This window comes from Monodelphis domestica, chromosome 1 (assembly GCF_027887165.1).
Source record: "Monodelphis domestica isolate mMonDom1 chromosome 1, mMonDom1.pri, whole genome shotgun sequence".
Taxonomy (NCBI): domain Eukaryota; kingdom Metazoa; phylum Chordata; class Mammalia; order Didelphimorphia; family Didelphidae; genus Monodelphis; species Monodelphis domestica.
The window spans coordinates 73,306,511-73,329,881 of NC_077227.1; the positions used below are offsets into that span (position 1 = coordinate 73,306,511).

The window sequence follows — 23,371 nt, forward strand, 5'->3', positions numbered from 1 at the left end:
TAAGCTCGAGCTGAGCCCAGCACTCTACAGTTTAATAGGAGAGAGTCAAATCACGGCTTTGATAAATGATTGTTGAGGAAGCAATATGGATTTGTCTATAATAAATACACTTCTCCATTAAAAAGTCTTCATTGTAAGCCCTTCAGGCTCTTTGGCTACTCATTAATCATATTCAAGTACATGGGTGTGGGGGCGGGAAGGAACTCTGACTGGAGATAATATGCTTCACCTCATTTCTCTCATCTGCTGAAGCCCAAACTGTGTACGTCCGGTTCCTCTGGGTGATCTGTCTCTTCTGTCCCTGCCCCTGGGCCCACAGAATCCCTGCTTCTCTCCCTCGTCTTCTCTTCGGTCCATGCTCTAACCCCCTTGCTTAGAAGGCAGCAGGATGTACTGAAAATAGCCTGGGATTTGAACCTACTCTTTGGACAAATCACTCCCTCTCTCTGGTTTTCTTAACTATAAAATGGAGTGGAGGAAGGGCAAAGTGTCCCTTCCAGCTCAAAAATCATATTGTCCCAAGCCCACCCTTGAGCTCTAAGCGTTCAGGAGGAAACATCTACCTTCAACAGCACATCCAAGTTCTCAAAACCAGAGATGATGCTTTGAGACTCAGGAGGGGTACAGTGTGGGAGTTGGGGAAAATTTCATTCAATTCCCAAATGATGAAAGGCTGCAGTTCTCTCCTGCTCGGTGTTTAATTGAAATAAATTAGTGGCTTTTTATTAACTATTACTGATGTCAGCTCCAGTGACCCTGTGAAAATAAGGGGTTACAATTTAGGAAACTGTTTCTAACAAATGATTGAAAATATTTAAGACCAAGAAATTCTCTGACTATATCTTTTGCCTCGCTGTATGCTTTATGTGTTATCGCATCAGGAAAATCTGACAAGTTGGTTTTTACTTTAAAGTAATTTAGCCATCCAGCTCTTCTGAGTTAAGTACCAGGCTGCTACACCCCACGGACATCTAAATGAAAACTCTAATTGCCATCCTTTTTCTTCATTTCATACAAATATTTCTTAGTATGTTTGAGTTATAAAACGTTCATTGTTATTAGTCAATTGGAGTTTGGCATTTCAAGCAGTTATAGCTACATTCATTTCTTTCTAAGAAGGATGATTGTTGTATTTACAGGTTTCTAAATAATTGCCAAATATTGAAATGGTAGCCACAGATTCATAGACCGTGTCAGAATGGAAGAATATATTAAAGTCATCTGTCGTCTGACCTCATGGGTTTTACAGTTCAGAATATGAAGCCCCCCTGAGAGTGGAAAAGAATTAGTGGGAATACATACAATGAGATGGGAGTAAAGCCAATCAGTCGGTGGCAATATTTATTAAGTACCTGTTATGTGCCAGGTACGATAATATGAATGGTAATACAAAGGAAGGTGCAAGGCAATCCCTGTTCTCAAAGAGCTCCCAGTCTAATGGGGACCCAACATGGAAAAAGCAATGCACAAATAAAAGATATACAGAATCAAACAGAGACCATCGGCCGAAAGAGAGCACTAGTATTGGGAGAAATGCTTCTCCTAGAAGGTGAGATTTTAGCCAAGAGAATACCAAGATTAAAATTGACATCTCTCAACTTCCATTGAGTTCAACATCTTTTCCATTGCTTCATGCTGCTTCCCATGTATGTTCTTGTTTCTCCAGTTGCCAAAAAAAAATAAATAAAAACAAGATACAAATTTGATAAGCTCAAGAGCAGGAGGGTATTTGATGATTTTCACAGGAGAGAGTACTGGACTTGAATAAAAAAGACTTGGTTTTTGGGCAGCTAGGTGACTCAGTGGTTAGAGAGATGGGAGGATCTGGGTTCAAATATGGCCTCAGATACTTCCTAGCTCTGTGATACTAGGTGAGTTACTTAGCCTAAACCTTATCACTCTTCTGTCTTGGAGCCAATACTTAGTATTAATTCTAAGATGGAAGATAAAGATTTAAAAAAAAAGACCTGGGTTCAAATTCTGCCTCTAAATACTAGTCATGTGACCTCTGGTTTCACCATTTATAAAATGAAGGGGGTGGTTGTTGTTCAGACATTTCAGCCTTCATGAACCCATTTGAGTTTTTCTTGGCAGAGAGATATTAAAGGAGCTTGCTATTTCCTTCTCCTGTTCATTTTACAGATGAGGAAACTGAGGCAAAGTGTTATATATCTTGCCCAGGGTCACACAGCTAGTAAATGTCAGAGACAGGATTTAAACTGAGGAAGATGAATCTTCCTGACTCCAGGCCTAGCACTTTATCCATTGGGCCACTTAGCTGCTCCAGATCCTCTAAATATATCCAAATTTATTGTTGTTTTTTCCAAACTGTGGCCCCCATGTCTGAATTAAACAACGTCACACAGGTCTTACCAAGGCAGAATATAATAGGACAGTCACTTCCTTATTCCTGGAAACTCTATCTCTCTTCCTTCAGTCCAAGGTCACATTAGCCTTTTGGACAGCTGTATCTCATGTCTGCCTCCTAATGAATTTGAGATCTATTTAAACCTCCCATATCTGTTTTCATATTGCGTCCAGACCTCTTCTGTCTCGTTCTCACTTTTTAACTCGTATTAAGATTTTACATTTGTCCCTAAACATAAAAGCATTTCAATTCTTTTAGTCTATTTGAGTTGCATTAAGTAAGGTTTTTCAAAGCCCCCAATAACTTTCAACTAAGGCTAGAGTTGGACCCTGGAAGAATGATAAACAACTTGCTAGTTGCTTAGTACTTAGATCTTTATTTTTTCAGTCTGGAAGTTTTATTTTTATGCTTGCCATCAGAATGTTTAAAAAATAATGAAGTGCCTTTAGGTATGTTGGAAACAGTTTATCAATGCTTAGGTGCTAATGGGATGTGAAAAAGTGGTTTGTAGACCATTGGCACAGAGGGCAGAATGCTGGACTCAGACTTGGGAAGATTCAAGTTAAAATTTGACCTCAGAAACTTATTTTGTGTGACTCTGGCCAAGACACTCAGTTTCCCCATCTGTAAAATGGGGATCATAATAGTATCTACCTTACAAGATTATGAGGGCCATATGACATAACATATATAAAGTACTATGTAAATGCTAGCTAGTTATCATTATTATTTGGTTTGTTGCACAAGCCCAACACATCAATGATTGTAGGTAGATGATATGATCCTTGATTGAGAACAGTAACATGAAAGCATCAGTACTTCCCACAGGCTAAGAAAGAAGTGGGGAGTTCTGGAGCACACTTTATGATAAATTAGCCAACTACCTTTCCCTACCACCACAATTTTATTTTCCTTGGCTCACCTTTCTAACTAAAACAAGGAAATAAAATGACAAAAACCCCATTTTTCTAGCCCTGGAAACACACCATGTATATAATCACCTTTCTGATGATTTACAAGGTAAAGCTATGTGTTTTCCTGTTACCTGTGAAAGAAACAAGACTCCCAACTAAATAGGTCTATAAACCAAAAGTCTTTCTTCACCCTTTCACTCTGTATCCAAAGCAGGAAGTCATAAAGATATATGACAATTACATGGTTAATTTCATCGGTGTGGTCACTCAGACCAGTTAATTTAAGCTCTGTGTCCTACCCAGCATTCTGTTTGGCTATGCATGCCTTTTCAAAAATATACACCTGTGTCACAGCTAATGCTGGCCACACAGAATGAGATCTTTTGTCCCTTTAACCCCAGCTTTTCTCCTGTATTAGCCATCAGTATTTATTTTCCAAGCTACCAGCATGGGGTTGTGCTCCAGATTTCCTATCAATGTATCTACATTTATTGTTAGTTCTTTAAGAAAGATATGAAGGGGGGTGCAGCTGTGTAGCTCATTGGATTGAGAGCCAGACTGAGAGACACAGGGTCCTGGGTTCAAATATGGCCTCAGACACTTCCTAGTTGTGTGACCCTGGTCAAGTCACTTGACCCCCATTGCCTAGCCCTTACCACTCTTCTGCCTTGGAGCCAATACACAATACTGACTCCAAGACGGAAGGTAAGGGTTTAAAAAAAAAAAGAAAGATATGAAGGAGAAACGCTTTCAAAAATATATATCTTTTGTCTCCATAATTCATAATAATGAGGATAACAATACTTGTACTACCTTCATAGGACTACTGTTAAGAAAAGTCCTTTTGTAGTCTTGAAACTTGGTAATGACTTTGAGATATGGTTTCAAATACTAATTCTCTCTTTAGCTGAGTGATGATGAACATGCCATCTAATTTTTCTGTGCCTCATTTTATTCATCTGTAAAGTGGTATAATAATTCTCAACATATCTCACAAAGCCATTGTAAAGCAAATACTTTGCCAGTCATAAAGTTCTCTATAAATTAGTTATGGCCATTATATACTAAGTATTACTGTGGCCTCTTAAGAAAGCATTACTATTCCTTTGGAAACTATTATCTGTCAAATCTGGTATTTTCTCTGTTGCAGTTAATAAGAATCCAACCCTTCTTTGGATCAAAAGTACCCAGGGCCCAGTAACCAAAGATCCATGATTTCTATTTAGTTTAATGGTATTTGTTTTGTGATTCTGAATATACCCTGTTTTAATTGGTTTTGTTCAAATAAAGCAATAGTATGGAAAAGATGTTTTACAAATAAAACAGTAAATTGTGATTATTAGTGTAGGAAGAGATAAGAAAATTTCCCAGTACACCAAAACCTCCAAGAACTATAAATATCTCACCCTCCCAGATCAACAGAAACCAAAATGAAAAAAAATCTTAAAAGTCTCCCAGATGTCACACATCCCATACTAGTATCTATTTAATTTTGAGACAATAATACTAATTAATGTACTTCATATTATCAGTAATTAAAATTGAGTCACCACCAAGGAAAAATATAAGGCTTGGTAAATAAAGACAGAGAGAAACAGGAAAGAATGAACGAACAAATGAAGGAACGAAGGAAGGAAGGAAAAAGAAAAGTGAACCAGAAAAAGTGTTTTCAATTTTTCGACTTGAGCTTTGAAATCTGAAATGCTGCCTTACTCCATTAGATCTTTAATTTCCTTCCTCCCTTCCTTCCTTCCTCCCTCCCTTCCTCCCTTCCTCCCTTCCTCCCTTCCTTCCTTCCTCCCTTCCTTCCTTCCTTCCTTCCTTCCTCCCTTCCTCCCTTCCTCCCTCCCTTCCTCCCTTCCTCCCTTCCTCCCTTCCTCCCTTCCTTCCTTCCTTCCTTCCTTCCTTCCTTCCTTCCTTCCTTCCTTCCTTCCTCCCTTCCTTCCTTCCTTCCTTCCTTCCTCCCTCCCTTCCTTCCTTCCTTCCTTCCTTCCTTCCTTCCTTCCTTCCTTCCTTCCTTCCTCCCTCCCTTCCTTCTTTCCTTCCTTCTTTCCTTCCTTCCTTCCCCCTTCTTTCCTTCTTTCCTTCCTCCCTTCCTCCCTTCTTTCTTTCCTTCCTTCCTTCTTTCTTTCCTCTCCCTCCCTCCCTCTATTCCTTCTTCCCTCCATTTCTTCCTTTCTTACTTCTTAATCTGTATAACTTAAGGTCTGTCAAATGACAGTGATAATGATTGCAACTCCAATCTCACAGAGTTGTGAAGACATTAAAGAGTCATGTGTTATGGATAGGAGCATTTAGATAGACACAGATTGAGAATATGACCCTCTCATTTTTACCCCTCCATGCCTGCACTTAACAGAGAGATAGAAGGTCAGCTGTATGAAGCAATGATGCTCCAATGGCGTACAACATGAAAGACACTGTTCTAGTCATTTACTTGCAGACTATTTTCAAATAGAGCTGAAACAAGTTTTCAATTCACTGCATGATATCGATGTAACTGCATCCTGTGATGGGACCCAAAAATATCAGTCCTCTAGCTCTAGGGCTTATTTTAAGGAGCCAGACACCCAGAGTTTTGTTTTGTTTTTCCCCCATCTTGCCAAATTGTCTCCTACAGACTTATCGACAGCCTTGGCCTTGCTCTGCCAATAAGTCAATGTCAACATTCTCTGAGCCCTAGCCTCATGGAGAACAATCTGGACAAGATTCTCATTGGTTGTCTGTGTCTAAGGAAAGGAATTTTAGGGACACGAGGTGGCCTCAGGCAGCCACTTTAAATTCTACAGGAGGGTATTTATAAATTCATTTGGCATGAGATGCTCTGTTGAAGGAGTCAGTAAAGTTTCAATGTGGCAACAGAGTCAACTTTTATTGCATGAAAGCAGATTTCACGCTATCCGCCATGTTGATTTGCCTTTTCCAGGATTGTGGAAGAATGTAAAAGCTTTTGTGTGGAATTTCAAGCCCATGGCAGATGACTGACTCCAGGTTAAGTTTGTACTGGATCTCTCTGTCTCTCCCGTCCCCTCCCCATCCTCTTCTCTTTTTCTCTCTCCCCCCTCTCTCCTCTCTCCCTTCCTCTCCCGCCCTCGCCCTCCTGCCCACCTCCCAGAATTCTTTTGTATTACTTTCTATTTATTTAGCTGTATACGTGCTGCATCCCCCTAGTGGAATATAAGCTCCTAGCAGGCAGGGATCCTCTGCCTCTCTGTGCCTAGAACCTAACAGAGTGAGTGTTCTTGGCACATAGTAAAGGCTTGCTCGATTAATGTGTTTTGAATTAAGATTTTGTTTTTTCCTTCTCATTGTTTTCCCCCTGGTTATTGGCTTGACCTGCTGCTAGAAACAGGTCCATGGAGTTGGCAGGCATCTCTTTGGCCCCACAGACCATCTCCTACTTGATAAGCTCCACTGGGGAGCACGCCCTGCTCCTGAGTCTAGCCACTGTGGGGGCATGGGAGCAACTCCCCTCCCAAGGGCCAGTGCAGCCAGGAGTGAGAGAATCATGCGAAACAGGTTCTCATCATCCTTTCAGATGCTACCTTTTATCGGAGATTCCAAGCCGAAGCAAACGTGGTACTGCCTTATGAACATCACCCTTCTCGAATCCCATGTTCAGGTCTGTGCAATTAAATGTACAGCCCCAACTAATATAAGTCAGTACCCCCCCTCCCCGGCCCCAGTACTGAGGACTTCAAAGGCAACAGCTGATGGGGGGGGGGAGATAGGAAAAGAGATACCAAAGGAACAGAAGATGGAAAAGAGTATTCTTAGGTCACTGTTCTGCTCACCAGGGGGCATTGCAGGATTATGAGAGGCACAGCAGCACTCCATCAGGGGACCGCTGGCCTAACTGCTGCTAGAATGCCCTGGTTTCTCTGCTCTGCCCATTTGTTGCTGCTTTGGTTCAGAAATCAGTTTTTACTTTCCTGTGTTTTCATATCTGCCTTTAGAGCTTTACCATTTCCTTCCTCGTGGATAGACGGGTAGCTAAATAGCCTCCAGATGTTTTTCTAAGGTTATTCTTCCATACTTAGCTAGTTAGAGAGGTTTTAGTGGGATCATATAGATGATGATGATGAGCATGGTATTATGAATAGAAACCAGGGAGATCAGGGTTCAGATCTCACCTCATACAAATACCATGTGGCCCTGGGAAAATCCCTTCAATTTCTCCGTGCTCGAGGTCAGCAGCATGAAACTCAAATAGAAATAAGTAAGTAAAGATCCCTGGGGGTCATATATTGACTTAAACCCTTATCTTCTGTCTTGGAATTGATATTAAGTATTTTTCCCATGGCAGAAGAGTATAAGGGTTAGGCAATTCAGGTTAAATGACTTGCCCAAGGTCACATAGCTAGGAAGCATCTGAGGTCAGACTTGAATCCAAGTCCACTGACTGGGAGGGCTTTTTCTTTCTCACAGGATGTGGTCACTGAGAACCAAGGTAGAGAGACCTGAGGACTATAGGTGTGTCAAACACTGAGATAACCACAGGCACTTCTACTTATTCCAGGGGCTAAACAGGAAATATTTCAGCAGAGGAAGCAATAGCTAATGTGTATAGCCTTGTAAAAGAAAATTTGAAATAGAAGCTAGGTAGGACTTCTGAACATAAGTGGTTACAGTGTAGAGCTGCAGGTTCACCTCATATATTTACATTTCTATTCATCTTGGTCATCTTTACTCTAGGAAATATGAGAAGCAGAAGTGGTATCTTTTGTCTCTTCCATGTTGACCTTCAGTTGAGTTGTGATGTTCTGTGGTATGGCACTAGGAGATGTCAGTGATAATGACCCATGTCCCTACATCCAGCCTAGAACTGCCCATCTAACTAGATCTACTATACTCACTTTCCAAAGTTGTGCCCTTCTGGGAATGCTGCATTGTTATCCCAAAGCTATGAATTTGTCCCTGGTAATTATCCTTTGGGAAGACAAGTCACCAAGATTGGCCACATCTGCTCCTCATCAGTTATGCAATAACAAATCAGATGTTACAATAGAGAAGTATTTGTGGTTGGTTTGGCTAAATATTTTTAAAAGAAAGAGATTCAGACTATTTCTTGCTAGGAAACATTATCAAATTTTTAAAAACCAACCTGAAACAAGTTTTAGCTACTCTTGAGATACATTAGAAATTATGACTTTAACCCTAAGTTAATTAGTCATCTTCACAGCTATATAAGTGTCTATGACCAAATTTGAACTCCATTCTTCCTGACTCCAAGCCTAGAATGCTGTCCCTCATATTATCTAAATGCCTGAAGAGACTTGCCCATGATCACCTAGCCAACAAGCATCTGAGGAAGAATTTGAACTCAAGTCTTTCCAATTTTAAGTTTGATAGTTTAGATACATTCAGCAAATTTCTATCAAAGAATAACAGTTGTTTAATTTATTTTAATCTGACCCAGTAACCCTCTGTGAGCTTTAGGTATATGATGAGAAGTGTCCACAATGAATAAAGAAGGAAAGGAAGGAAGAAAAGAAGGAAGGAAAGAGGGAGGGAGGGAAGGAAGGAAGGAAGGAAGGAAGGAAGGAAGGAAGGAAGGAAGGAAGGAAGGAAGGAAGGAAGGAAGGAAGGGAGGGAGGAAGGAAGGAAGGAAGGAAGGAAGGAAGGAAGGAAGGAAGGAAGGAAGGAAGGAAGGAAGGAAGGAAGGGAGGGAGGAAGGAAGGAAGGAAGGAAGGAAGGAAGGAAGGAAGGAAGGAAGGAAGGAAGGGAGGAAGGGAGGAAGGAAGGGAGGAAGGGAGGGAGGGAGGAAATGAGGAAGGGAGGAAGGAAGGAAGGAAGGAAGGAAGGAAGGAAGGAAGGAAGGAAGGAAGGGAGGAAGGAAGGAAGGGAGGGAGGGAGGGAAGAAACGAGGAAGGGAGGAAGGAAGGGAGGAAGGAAGGAAGGAAGGAAGGAAGGAAGGAAGGAAGGAAGGAAGGAAGGAAGGAAGGAAGGAAGGAAAGAAGGAAGGAAGGAAGGAAGGAAGGAAGGAAGGAAGGAAGGAAGGAAGGAAGGGAGGGAGGGAGGGAGGGAGGGCGGGAGGGAGGGAGGGAGGGAGGGAGGGAGGAAGAAGCATTTATCAGATGCTTACCAATGTACAAAGTATTACACTAAGCATTGGAGAAACATAGAAAAGTCAATCCTTGCTCTCAAGAGCTTCGGTTTTAATGCCCATTCTCCACCCCCTCAAAGAGTCAACTCAGGATGTCTAGAAGGAGGGACAGGGAAAGTATGTAGATTAAAGTATAATTTGTTGGGTTAACTGTCACATCTCCTATATAGCAGATGGAGCCTAATAAGACTTATCAGTGAAAGGACTTCATGCTTTAATTTTAAACAAATAAATGAAGAGTTTACTCAACCCAGTTTTAAACTGTTTTAAGAATCACCGTGATATTAAAAACATGCAACCATTTGTGTAGGCATGGCGAGGATCAATATGGTATAATGGAATAGATTATTTATTTAGAAGCAGCTATACTTTCCTCCGCACCCCTGGTATAGACTTTTCTTCCCTTGAGAACAGCCTTGGTTTTAGACTTATGGGCAATTTCACTGTTAATTTTCAGATATTGTTTTGTCTGGAGTCCAAGTTGCGTGCCGTATGCCTGTATCCAAAGCACTCATCTGTAGGTCGACCCTCTAACAAACCGATCCTAAATTCCCTCATGTGAAAGTTCACATGAATGTAGATGTGCCTCTCTGTCCTTTCTCTCCAGGTAATTAAATTAAGATGAATATTTTAGCATTTTAAAATTAGCATCATATCATAGATGTCTTTTTTTAAACCCTTACCTTATATCTTAGAATCAATACCGTGTTTTGGTTCTTAGGCAGAAGAGTGGTAAGGGCTAGGCAATGGGGGTCAAGTGACTTGCCCAGGGTCACACAGCTAGGAAGTGTCTGAAGCTAGATTTGAACCCAGGACCTCCCATCTCTGGATCTGGCTCTCAATTCACTGAAGCATTCAGCTGCCCCCTATAGATGTCTTAAGAATGATTGAATTTCTAAAAAAAAAAATCCTTACCAACTTGGCTTCGAATCAATACTAAGTATCAGTTCCAAGACAGAAGAGCAGTAATTGCTAGGCAATGGAAGTTAAGTGACTTGCCCAGGGTCATACAGCTTGGAAGTATCTGAGACCAGATTTGAAGTCCGAAACCTCCTGACTCCAGCCCTGGCTCTCTATAATCACTGAGTCACCTACCTGCTACAAGAATGATTGTATTTTAAAAAATGATTTTCCTAAGTCATTAGGCTTTGTGTTCCTAGAATTTATACCTTTCCACACTCCAGTTCCTACCTTTCTCTTTCTCTGAGACACGTAATCAAATGAACACTACCACTACCTCTGGAAAGGGCATGTCAGTGGGACTGACTATTATTCCAAGTTAATTACCTGGGGTCATCTACCAGAAAGCAATGAATGCAGCCAGAGCTCTTTTTCTCTATTTGTTTTTACTAAGGTACTAATGACATATAATTTACTATCACAACCTTTTCTGGGACTCAAATCCACATAGACAACAAACTTATTCTCTTGTCTCTAGTATCTAGTCGATACTGTTCTTCAGTATTCATTTTTTTTTGGAAGTTTAATTTTTATTTAATTATTATTATTTGGAAGTTATTTAATTATTTTTGGAAGTTAAAACTTTACCACCAGGGGCAGCTGGGTAGCTCAGTAGATTGAGAGCCACACTTAGAGATGGGAGGTCCTGGGTTCAAATCTGACCCCAGATACTTCCCAGCTATGTGACCCTGGGCAAGTCACTTGATCCCTATTGCCTAGCCCTTACCGCTCTTCTGCTTTAGAACCAAAACACAATATTGATTCCAAGATGGAAGGTAAGGGCTTTAAAAACAAACAAAAAAAAAACTTTACCTCCATAGGAAGTACCCTAAGATACAAGGGAAATGGAACAAATATATCAGGTTCCAGATCGGTGAGGGGCTAGATGTCAGATTTCTTTTGGAATCAGGAACCCTCCTTACCCAGGCTGGTCATCACCTTCCCTACAACTTGTTTCAGAGGATTGCCTGGAGCAAAGGTGTCAAACACACTAGTCAGGTTTTGTGTGTTTGGTGTATCTGAATCTAATGTGATAGACTCTAGACTTGGCTATCATAATGGAATCATCTTTTTTCAGGGTGTAAAAATTATCTTGGATAGCTCAGCTTCACGTGTGACTTCTGAAATCCTCAGTTACTGCTTTGGAAGGGGATGGGCCAGGAAATGGAAAAAAGGAGCACAGGATGACCTGGGAATGGGTGTAGTGACAGCATGTGGCCCATTTTCATCACTTTATAGAAGAACAACAGAAACATTTGAAATAAAGCATTTGTTGTCTCTGCTACCTCCCAAATGCTTGTTGAATTGAAATAAACTTCAGGAGAACCAAAGGCAGTCTAGTGCAATAGAGAGTACAAGTTTCTATTCCAAATGCTTTATTTGTCTGTGTGTGTGTGTGCACAAGTGCATGTACTGGATAGTATGAAGAGTAAACACATCATGACTTGCTTGGCCACTGGCAAAATGAAGATGGGACATAAGGTAATGGATTTGGAGCTGGAAGGGATCTCAGAGACCATTTTGTCCAATATCCCATTTTACAGATGAAGAAACTGAGACTCCAAAAGTAACTTAGCCCTATTTACATAGGGAATAAGTAATAGAGACAGGATTTGAACTCAGGTCCTCTGAATCTAAAGCCATGTTGTCAATGTAGGTTTTTCAACTTTCCCAGCAATGAGACACTGACTCACCTCAGGAAAACAATCAGAGTTCTTTGGAATGACCAGGTTCAACATATCCTGAAATGGTCAACCTTCCATTCCTCTATATGTTACCTTGATATATGTGCTCTTTGGTTCTCCAAGTTACACCAATAACAATATAAGCTCTTCCAGGTCCTAGTAGGGAACTGGCAATAGGTATGACTTTCTTCTGAAGAGCAACACTTAGCTAAGTGTAGAATGGCTCAACCTCAGAAGGCTGCCTATCAAGAAACCTTCTACAGAGGTATGGGATGGGTCATGATTGCTGTTAATATGGAAGGTTCCCTTGTGATGTAGGGCAACTAGGTGGCACGATAGAGAGAATGCCAGACCTAAAGCCAGGAAAACATCTTTCTGAGTTCAAATCTGGTCTCAGACACTCAACCCTATTTGCCTCAGTTTCCTCATCTATAAAATAAGCAAGAGAAGGAAATGGAAAATCGCTCCAGTATCTTTACCAAGAAAACTCCAAATGGGGTCACAAAGAGTCAGAAATGACTGAAAAGAATGAATAACACAAAAACTTTTTAAAAGAATTAATAATCTTAGGAACAATTAACATGCTGAATAGAAGGCATATTACTGACACTCAGAAATCAAAGACATTGATTATAGATTTGTAGACACATCTTTACCTTCAGAGTTGGGTAAAATTCACCGTGGTTATTATCTATTCCCAAATGGAGTGCTTTTTTTGACCTGCACTTAGGTAGCCATCTGCCATTTTTAAAGGTTAATTTTAAAAAGCAATGTCTAGCAATAAATTTGGTTATCTTTAAAGGGAGAAGACATTGACTCATCAGACTCTCAAAATAAATGCAGAGATTCAGAGTGTCTTTAAATCATGTTACCATTTTCATCTGATCACTTTTTAAAAATCCTTACCTTCCATCTTAGAATCAATATTATGTATTAGTTCCAAGACAGATGAGCAATAAAGACTAGGCATTAAGGGTTAAGTGACTTGCCCAGGGTCACCCAGCTAGCTAGATGTGTCTGATCAGACTTGAACCCAGGACCTCCATCTCCAGGCTTTGCTATCTATCCACTAAGCTACCTACCCACCCCCCATGTGATCACGTTAAGCTTAGCTATCCAAGATAATTTTTCCACCCTGAAAAAAAAGATGATTTCATTATGACAGCCAAGTCTAGAGTCTATCACATTAGATTCTAAAGTCAAAATCAGCAAAAATGAATGAATGGATTTGGTCTTTTTTGTTTTAGCTTCAGAGGAGACATTGTTGTATGGTGGAAAGAGCACTAGGTCCTGGGTCTAGAGCTAGCAGAAACTTGGATTCAAATTCCACTTCGGTCATTTTCTAACTATGTGTCCTTGACATATTGTTTACTATCAGTATGACCATTCGAAAGTGATCATATGTCATTTTTTACCTGTATGACTATGGATAAGTCACCTCTAGTTTCAATATCATTATTTATGAGCAAAAATTGTGGAGGAGGAGATGGTAATACCTGTAGTACCTACCTCACCATGTCATTGTAATGATAAAAATGAAAGAATCGGTTATTACACTGGTCTTTGCTCCCCTTAAAGCACTATAAGAAAGTTAATTATCTTTTATTTTCTAGATCTCAGTATCTTCACATATCACATGAGGAGCTTGGTCTAGATGATCTCTAGGGTTCCTTCCAGGTTTAACCCCTGTGATCCTAAGAGCTCCAACCAGCCTTCAAATATGTACAGAATGAAAGAGATGTCAAATAACCAAATATCAAATTAGAAGATAACAGAATAGATAGCATACAAGGAGACATTAGATGAAAAATATGGTTGGATTGATAAATCTTTGGGGATTTAATAGACATCTGTGGGGATCATGCATTCTTAATACTGTGTAATTAGAAATCTATTACCCTAAAAACTACATTTCCCAGGAGCTCACTGACTTCCTGTTGTTATGTACTTCCTGTAGACAGGGGGATATATTGAGTGGGGTTCCTGGTCTTGCTTTCTTTGCTTCCTGGGCTGCAATGGTGGTGTTAAGTGGGGTTTTTGAACAGATAGATCACCCATGGGCACATGGTTTTATTTTGTTACCTCTTTATTTCTAATGATCATTAATGAATGTTTTAAATTATAATATTTGGAATTATTTGAGATTAATTTTAATTTTTACAATGATGACTAATTTTAATTTTTACAATACCCAGCTGGTAAGCCCTGAGAAAGTTATCACTCAAAAATAAATGGCAGAGGACAGCTAGTAGATAGAGCACTGGATCTTGTGTGAAGAAGACTTGTGTTTAAATCTGGCCTCAGACACTAGCTGTGTGACCCTGGACAAGTCACTCAACCCTATTTGCCTCAGTTTCATCATCTGTGAAATGAGCTGGAGACATGGCAAATCACTTCATTATCTAGGAGCAGCTAGGTGGCACAGCGGATAGAACACTAAGCTTGGAGTTGGGAGAATCTGGGCTGAAATCTGGTCTAATATACTTCCTAAACTGTGTGACCATGGTTAAGTCATTTATCCCCATTTGTCTCATCCTTGCCCTTCTGTTTTGAAGTTGTTACTAAGGGTTTAAAGCGGGGTAGAGGCAAATGTCAGAAGTCATGCCTTTTGGTTGCCCCAAGAAGAAACCAAAGCTATTAGAATGCAAAAACTTAGTATCTTCCTAGATATACTCCATGCCTAAGGCTGTAATTCTTGAGATTTCCAAGCAAGGGACTTACTATTAGATTAACATGCTCCTATTAATATTAATGGATAGTTTCATATTGCTATGGCTAGAGTTCTGGGCCTGGGTTCATCTTCGTGAGTTTAAATGTGACCTCAGATACTAGCTGTCACTTATTCCTGTTTGCCTCAGTTTCCTCATCTATAAAATGAGCTGAAGAAGAAAATGGCCAACTACTCCAGTGTCTCTGCCAAGAAAACCCCAAACGGGGTCAGGAAAAATTGGACATGACTGAACAACAATATTCTACTAGTTCTTTATTCCTTGTCCATATTTATGGTATTGGGAGGGTTTTGCCTTCTGAATGTACCCTTCTTTCCAAGCGTTAAGGTGTGATCAATATTGTTGCTGTCATACATCACTAAAGCCAAGCTCATCAGTTGTGAGTAAGGAGTTGTTACTCAGAGGAGCCATTTCCCCAGCTACCCAAGTCCCAGGACTTCACTTAATCTGGTCCTGATGCAGTTCCAGCACAGCCACAGAACCCACTGCCCCATTGTTTCAAATTGCCTTCCTTATTCATCCCTATTGTTGACTTTTCTGTGTCTGTGCCCCAAGAGGCTTGAAGTATTTAGCTAGATTTTAAATAATTAATTTGATGAATCAAGAAATAGAAAAGTCTTTGGACAGCAACTCTGTAGATATTCTACATTTAATGGCCATGAGAATTAGGAAGGATAAACACATTTTAAACTAGCTCAGCCCTAATTTTGGTAACTGGGCTTGAAGAGCTTCAGTTTTGGAGAAACAATATGTGGGAACTGATTTTAAAAACACAAATGGGGATCTCTTGGAGCCTTATGTAGCTTTCAAATAACGAGTTTGGTGATCTTTGGGACCTTCCCTTGTAGGCTACTGTTAGATGATCATAGGCTCCTTGAGGTCAAGAACTCTTTCATATTTGTCTTAATGATGCCAGAACTGAGCACTATGTCTTTTTGAACATAATAGGTCCCTTATTTATATTATTTGGTGATTAATTGGTTGATTATTTCACCTTTCTATTATACATAGAAAACCCTGAGGGGAAAAGAAAGGTAGGTTCTTGTCTTTTTATAGTTAGCAAGTCTGTATTCAAATTAGGTTTCAAACTCAAACATCAGTTTCCCAGCCCTGATTTTCTTTGTTTGAATAGATCCCAACATTTCACCATCCAAAGGAAGGCCAAGAAGAATATCTTTGTCTTGGGAAATGAAATAGTTATCAAAGTTCAAGAACTAGACAAGTTATCTTCTCTTGGATTATACTTGAAATCTTGGACTTGGACCTGGGAAGGAGCTTAGAGAGTATGTAGTCAAGCATCCTTATTTTATAGGTGAAATAGACCCAAAGAAGTTGATAGACTCGTCTAAAATCACACAGATAGAAAGTAGAAAACCATGGATTTGAACTCAGGTCCTCATACCAGTTGTCTCATACCTAACTCAGGAAAGTAGATCCAGCTGGACTTAAAAACAGGAAGACTGGATTGCCTGAGACAGTAGCTCTAGGACCCTGCCATTGATTTGAACTTCTTTTTTCCAGGGTTATTGTGAGGCTCAAATCAGAAAATGTATGTTATTTTGCAGACTTTTAAAGGGCTATCTAATATAAATCATTATTAGATTCAGGTATGATAGGTCCCTTGGCCATTTAAACAACTGAATTGTTCTAGGCAGTGAACTACTGTGGTGCCCAAACCCCCAGAAGAAACCAAACTCTCCAAAGGCCAAATAAACCAGGACAAAAGACGAGACTTTAATTTCCAGCAAAATTAATTTCATTCTCCCTGAGTGTTCTTCTTATGTGTCTCCCCTTACCTAATAGCAAGAATGAATTAATAAACATCAAAATCTTACTGTGTGCCGGGCACCAGAGGCATGAAGAAAAACATCAAATATCCCCTGTTCTCAAGGAGCTTAACTTCTTCTTGGAAATGGACTTGTCCGCTTTTCTCCTTATCCTCTCCATTTTTTCCTCCTTCTCCCCCATGTATTATTCCAAATCCCAAAATTGTTACAGTAGGGTAGGTAAGCAAGCATAAACAGGGCTTCTCTGGGCTACAGGATAATGGCAGGACTTGATTACTGGGAACCTTGACCTCCAAATATTTAAGCCATTTCCCTGATATGAGATATGAGTAAGAGGGGAGGATACTTTGGAGAGAATTAACCAAGAAGGGTCCTAAGTAAATCTGATAAGGGCCTCCCCCAACTGGGCACATGAAGAGACAGACACCCCTGAAAAATGGCTGAACAAGGACAAATGTATACAGTCTAGCATTTCTTAGGCACTGGCAAGTTAAAATGACTCCCCAGAAGGTTACACAGCTAGCTGGCCTCAGAGACAAGACTTCCCCTCAGGTTTCCTCCATTATCAAGCCAACCTTCCATTTACTATGCCATCCTACCTCCCTTTTCCTTACTAATAAGGAACATGTGCATAGCCCTTGGCAAACATTATTTTGTTTCATTTTCTTAACAATTCTTTCAGAGTAGTATAGATATTATCACGCCAGTTTTATAGATCAGGAAATTGAAGGTTGTAGAAATTAAGTGACTTGCTCACAGTCCCCACGCTACTGAAAGTCAGAGGCTGGGTTCGAACCCAGTTTCTGATTCCAGATCCAGCTCTATATCTATTATGGAGCAAACCCCAAAATTACCCATAAAACAGATTTGGAAGGGACCTTGGAAGACAATGACTCTAACGCTCTCCTCCCCAGTTTTGCAGATGAGTAAAATGAAGTCCAAGTAGACTAAATGATTTGCCCAAGTCCACACAGGTGGTAAGCATCAAAGATTTGAAGCCAAGTCCTCAGACTTGAAAGCCAGAACATTTTCCACCAGACCACATATAAGTAATACATGGCCTTTGGGTAAAATTGCAGACATGCAATTCCTTCTTCCTCTCTGACTTGAATTGATACTATTTAGTATGATTTCTTCAGATTCATTTAAAGTAAAAATCCCATTTCAGTTAGCAAACACTAATTATTCAGGCAGTTCCTGATTACTCTGAGATTTTTTTAAACCAGCCTGGAAATAACCTGTTATCAGAGCACAATAATGCTTGCATTATTCTCTTATAATGCTTTCATTCCATACATTTCTAGAAACACACAGACATTTAAAGCACATTTCCAAATAATTTTAAAGACCATACCAATGTTCAGTAAAGGGCCAGCATTTAGCAAGGAAACAAAGCTGTCTCTACACAGTCACCTTGGATTGCCCATACACTTGATCAAGAACCTTTAGAAGAACTTACCAGGTTGTTGCCAGAGCTGCCCTGGGATCCCACACCCCACCTCAATCTCCCAGCAAACAGCTTTGTCTTTGGAATGAGCTGCCATTATTGCAAGCTTCTCTAGCACAGGCTCTCTTTCTGAATAATGAATTAGCTTTTGTCTGAGATTCACAAAGAAAACTCACAGGGAGAAGAAAGCAGGGGTGCACTGGGGTTTCAAATGGTTGGGGATTCTAAAATTGCAGAGTTGAGCCTGGAGGCATACCTTCAAACTGCTAGAGATTGTAGGAAAGGTTAAAACTTAAAAAAATCACTTCTGCCACTACTCATACAGATACACAAAAATATTCTTACTTTCTTGATCTCTCTCTCTCTCTCTCTCTCTCTCTCTCTCTCCCTCTCTCTCTCCCTCTCTCTCTCTCTCTCCCTCTCTCTCTCTCTCTCTCTCTCTCTCTCTCTCTCTCTCTCTCTCTCTCTCTCTCTCTCTCTCTCTCTCTCTCTCTCTCTCTCTCTTTTTCACACATGCACACACATTTACAAACTGAAAAAGAAAAAGGAACTTACTCAGTTATAGTTATAGCTCTTCAGTAGACTCTGAAACTTTGTCACTAGGCAACAGGGGGCGTGGGTCCTTGGAGATTATTAACATAATGTTGTGAATCTAATCTACAAGTTTAAACAAAAGCCAGAAGGGGGTTACTGTTTGGTGAGTCTGAAAACCTTGGGAAAGGGCAGTGGAGCAGGTTGCAAAAGCATTTTAGGCTGGTTCCACAGGCAGAGGAATCTGCTTTTTGGTAAGCCAGGACATTAAGAAAGCCCCTTCACTGCCCTCTCCCTTTGTAACTGACCACCCTTTGAAGCAAACTTAGCTAACGTTTGTCTAGGAGAGAGGTTTATCAAGGCTGTTTCTGACAGATCATCTTTCAAAGAAATGTATATGAGAATTAAATAACACACTGGAAATTAACCAAAAACATTTCCTAAAAATCTCTATGCAAAACTCTAAGTCTATTTTGTTAGAATTTCTGGTCTAATTATTTTTATTGTGATTTTCTAGAATTTTAAAATTCAGCCTGGAATGTGCAGTCCTGGAAAGAAAATTCCCAGTCAGAAGCCTTTTTAAACCCTCTAGTTCAAAGAGTGAATAAGTTTCCATTCAAATCAACAAATAAGTGTGAGCCACTATGCTTTCAAAAAGTTGTTTAGAACTGGAAGATTCAATTTAATTCAACAATCATTTATTGAGCACCTTGCTAAGAGCTGAGAACTTGAACAAAAATGATAAGAAACTTAATAATATTGAGCATTATATAGTGTTTTTTCTTCTAAAACTGCAGCTGATACATAATAAATAAATATCTTAATAATGTAGTTGGAGACTAAAGTTGAAGAAGAGTTTGAGACTTTGGTTTCCCTAAAGGTGTAATGATCAGTCGCTGGGGAGAGAAGAAACAACTTCTCATAGTGGCAAAGTGGATATCGTAACCCCAAACACCAACTCACAGATGTAAACATGAGAAGATGGAAGGCTTAATGAAATCCATCACCTTTACCAGGGGACAAGGAGGAGAGAGAGAGACACAGAGTAAGAGACAGAAAGAGAGGCAGAGACAAAGAGGCAGAGCAGAGACAGAGAGAAATACAAAATTATAGAGAAAAAAATATATAGATAAATACAGATCAAGAGATAGAGAATGATAGAGACAGAGAAATGTACTTAGAGAAAAATACAGATAGAGATACAGAGGAATAGAGAGATGGAAATGAAAATAGATACAGATATAGGTACAGATATAAGTATAGACCTAGAGATTGAGGACACATATATACACATAACATCTATATACATATACATATCATGTTTATCTACATGCATATAGATCTGCATGTATATAGATCTATGTATATATACATCTATACATATATATTGTACATGTATGTGTGTTGTGACATTGAAACACTTCATCATCACCTTGGTTTACAAATTTTATTTTAATTTCACTTTAATTATGGTTTATGCTCATGCAGTACCTTTAGTCCTAGAACCTAAAGGGCTTAGTAGACTTTTATTAACCTTTGAGATTTAATTTCTAAACTAGATAGTTAATCAAAGATATTTAATATATTTAGCAAAAATGAAAATACATCTAATAGCCCAAAAGAGCTCAAAAAACATAACAAACTATGACTGTAACCACAGGTTTCAAGTTTACAAAGTGGAAAGAGCCCTGGGCTTGGGAGTTTGAGATCCTGGGTTCAAAGACCTTGGGAATACCCAACCTCTCTGGGGTCAGCTTCCTCTTTTCTAAAATAAGGGGGTGAAAAGGACCTGGAATGACTTCTAAAGTCATTCCTGCTCCAACTCTATGATTCTGTGCTCAATGTCCAGAACTTTCTTGAAATAATGACAAAAACAATTATAGTCATGGCAATAAGAGAGACTTCATGCCATAGAAGCTAGAAAGCAAACCTTGGAGCCAGGAAGGCCAGGGCTACCCCCATCTTTGTCCCATAATGACTGCGGTTCTAGGAAGGTGACTTATCATAGGGTGCCAAGTTAATTCTACTAGACGTAAAGTCAATATAAATCTACAATGGTAGATGTTTCCTTACTGGTTCTTCCCAAAAGCAATGAAATTTGGGGTCTGGACCAATCTCAATAATATTATGATTAATGAGCTCACATTTAGATAGGTATTTAAGGTTTGCCAAGTATTTTGCATGTTTTCTCAACAGATTCTCAGACAAACCTGAGAAGTAGGTGCTGTTAGGTCCAGTTTATGGATGAGGAGACTGAAACTTGGGAAAATTAAGTGACTTGGGTTACAAATTTTATTTTAGGTTAAACAGCTTATAAGTACCTAAGGCAGAATTCCAACCTAGGTTTTCTTGGACTAGCAAATTAGATAACATATCACAGCACAAACAAAATGGTATATAAAACTTCTCATCATTATTTCTGACTCCAAAGCCAGTGTTCTATCCATTCTAAATTATATGATGGGATCATTTTCTAGGCCTACTGAGAAATTAGTAGACTGATCCCAATACAGGGCTGGGAAGTAGAAAGACTGGTACAGAATTCTGCTAGAATCCCTTGAGCTTTCCTCCAATCACTTTGAAATCTTTGGGGCTTGACTAGGTAAAATGTGATTTTCCTCTGGTATAGACAGACTTGGACTAGTCTTTTGTGGCTATTTCAGTCCATGCTTCCATTTCAAGGACATACCCAAGTTGCTTAACATCTTTCTGAACTGAGAAACTACAAGCTCCAATCAGACATTATATTTTATGATGAAAAAATTGTGTATGTGTGTGAATGATATGAACTGCACCACTGGCATAGTAGTACATACTTGGACATTGCAGTTTGACTTGTTTCCCAAGTCCCCTGCCTTAAATAAGGCAAGATTCATTAAACTTCATCATTGCTAGGTCTGCTCCCAATCTTCCATAGCTATAGACCTAGAGTGAATGTCTTAGTCACCTTTCGTTTCCATTTACTCCTGATCAGAAAGGTATTTTCAGCACTGGGCACCACAGTTTTCAAATAGCATATCATCCAACTATAACATTTCCAAAAGTCATAGATGACATGCTTAACAAGAATAATGTCATGAAAGTGGAGGGAATCCTTCATACTTGGGGTGACATAGGATCCAAAAAGACCTCTGTAGGAATATAGTTAGGGATAAGACTGGTTTTCTATCCTTTCCCAGGGCTTATCTCAAAATTCCCTTCTTTTAACTGACCCTAGAAAACCAGTCTTATCTCTAACTATATTCCTACACTTCCACAGATTGGAATGATGAGCCAAAACTAGTAAAATGTCATTCAATAGAGAAAAATGTATATTTCCAACTGAGATTTTAAAAATGAACTGGATAAATACAGAAAGGAAGATATGAATAGAGGGCAGTTATGTGAAAAGTTTCTAGAAGTTTTAATTGATTGGAAATTCAATATGAGTCAACAGAAAAATGCAGCTGCCAAGAACACTAATGTAAATTGCAAAATGTGACTGTAATTTGAATTTCATATTATGTCTATTGCATTGTAGAGTCTAAGATAAGGGGGGGTATCAAATTCTTCCTGTTCTGCTCATCCCTAGGATGTATGTCCTGTTAAGTACCACATTTTAGGATGAAAAATCCATATGCCCCAGTCTTCATTCTGGGTTAAAATTCTCAGACTTAGAGTGACAATGAATATGCATTTTCAACAGCCAAAATGAAATTATAATTAACTAATACCTTAAGGTGAAAGGCAGTGAAATATTAGGAAAAGATGATGGGATATGAAGAAATTCCCCCACCCACCAATAAGCCCTGTGCTACCTACCTCCAAGGCTTTGGTCATATTATTCCTCTACCTGTTGAACTCCTCATCCTTTAAAACATTTCTCAAGTACTTTCTTGAAGTCTGCTTTGACTCTCTCCTCATATTTAATTATGTTGCTCTGCTTTGGCCCTCACTTAACATTTTGTTTGATCTCTAAATCACGTTGGTAGCATTATTGTATGTTTTGGTGTCTTATTCTTCTGCAAGAGTGGAAGTTTCAAGAAGGCAGAGAATGACTGGCATTATCTAAACTATGTATCTCCTCTTTGTACCTCACAGTGCTGAGTATACAATAGGTGTTTAGTTCATCTTTTTAATTGGTTGTGGTTCAAAGATTATTAGTCAATTAAGAGAGTGACTAAAAGGAAGAAAAGGATTAGCCAGTGAGTGAATAGGCAGCAGCAGGATGTGGGAGTAAGGCATGTGGAGTGGATAATTAAAAGACAAGAATGAATGAGTGTCCAAAGGGTAAAGAACACTTCAAAAAAAAAACAAAAACAAATACATTTCATCTTCTTTGTAATTTTGCCTCCTTCTGGTTTAGGAAAGTGATTTCTTCCCTAGATATGTTTGATTTGGACTAAATAATAACTGTGGCTTGCTGATGGGGAGTTAGTTTCCATCTCAGCTATAGAGCAGCAAGAAGCCAGGCTGGAGGCAGCTGCACAAAGAAAATTAAGGGTGGACTGGAAAAAAAATCCCAGGTATAAGCAGTTTAAAGTCCCAACATTTATTCAGGAGGTAAGACCACAAGAAATATTTCAAAACAAAGGTTCCCTAATTTAGAGAAAGCTCAGTGTGGGGGAAAGCAGACTAGAAACACATAATATGAGTGGTGGAAAGAAGACTAGAAACAGACAATCTGAGTGGGAGTTTAAATTCCACAGTTATTAGCTGGGTGACCTTGGATAAATTATCCTGCCTCTCTGGGCCTCAAGTCTCTCTTCTGTAAAAGGTGGGCAAGAGATAGGAGATGATTTCCAAGGTCCCCTTTAGAATGAATGTTTATTTTTAAAATTCTGAACCACAGAATAGAACTTAAA

General features: G+C 39.4%; 2 protein-coding genes across 6 annotated transcripts in view; one reads left to right on the forward strand and one right to left on the reverse strand.

Moving 5' to 3' along the window:
• WDFY4 (WDFY family member 4) overlaps positions 1–23,371 on the forward strand; it is a 371,719-nt gene that overhangs the window by 271,142 nt on the left and 77,206 nt on the right. The window lies entirely within an intron of this gene.
• The window catches only part of LRRC18 (leucine rich repeat containing 18), a 33,792-nt gene that overhangs the window by 10,048 nt on the left and 373 nt on the right, over positions 1–23,371 (reverse strand). For 2 of the 4 annotated variants that reach the window (XM_007478598.2, XM_007478601.3), the window contains exon 2: positions 18,552–18,653. The exons of 1 other annotated variant lie outside the window; for it this stretch is intronic. The gene's annotated coding sequence lies outside the window, so the exon portion shown is untranslated. Of the gene's footprint in view, positions 1–563; positions 757–18,551; positions 18,654–23,371 lie in introns of all 4 variants that reach the window. One more of the 4 variants, XM_007478599.2, reaches the window with a different exon arrangement.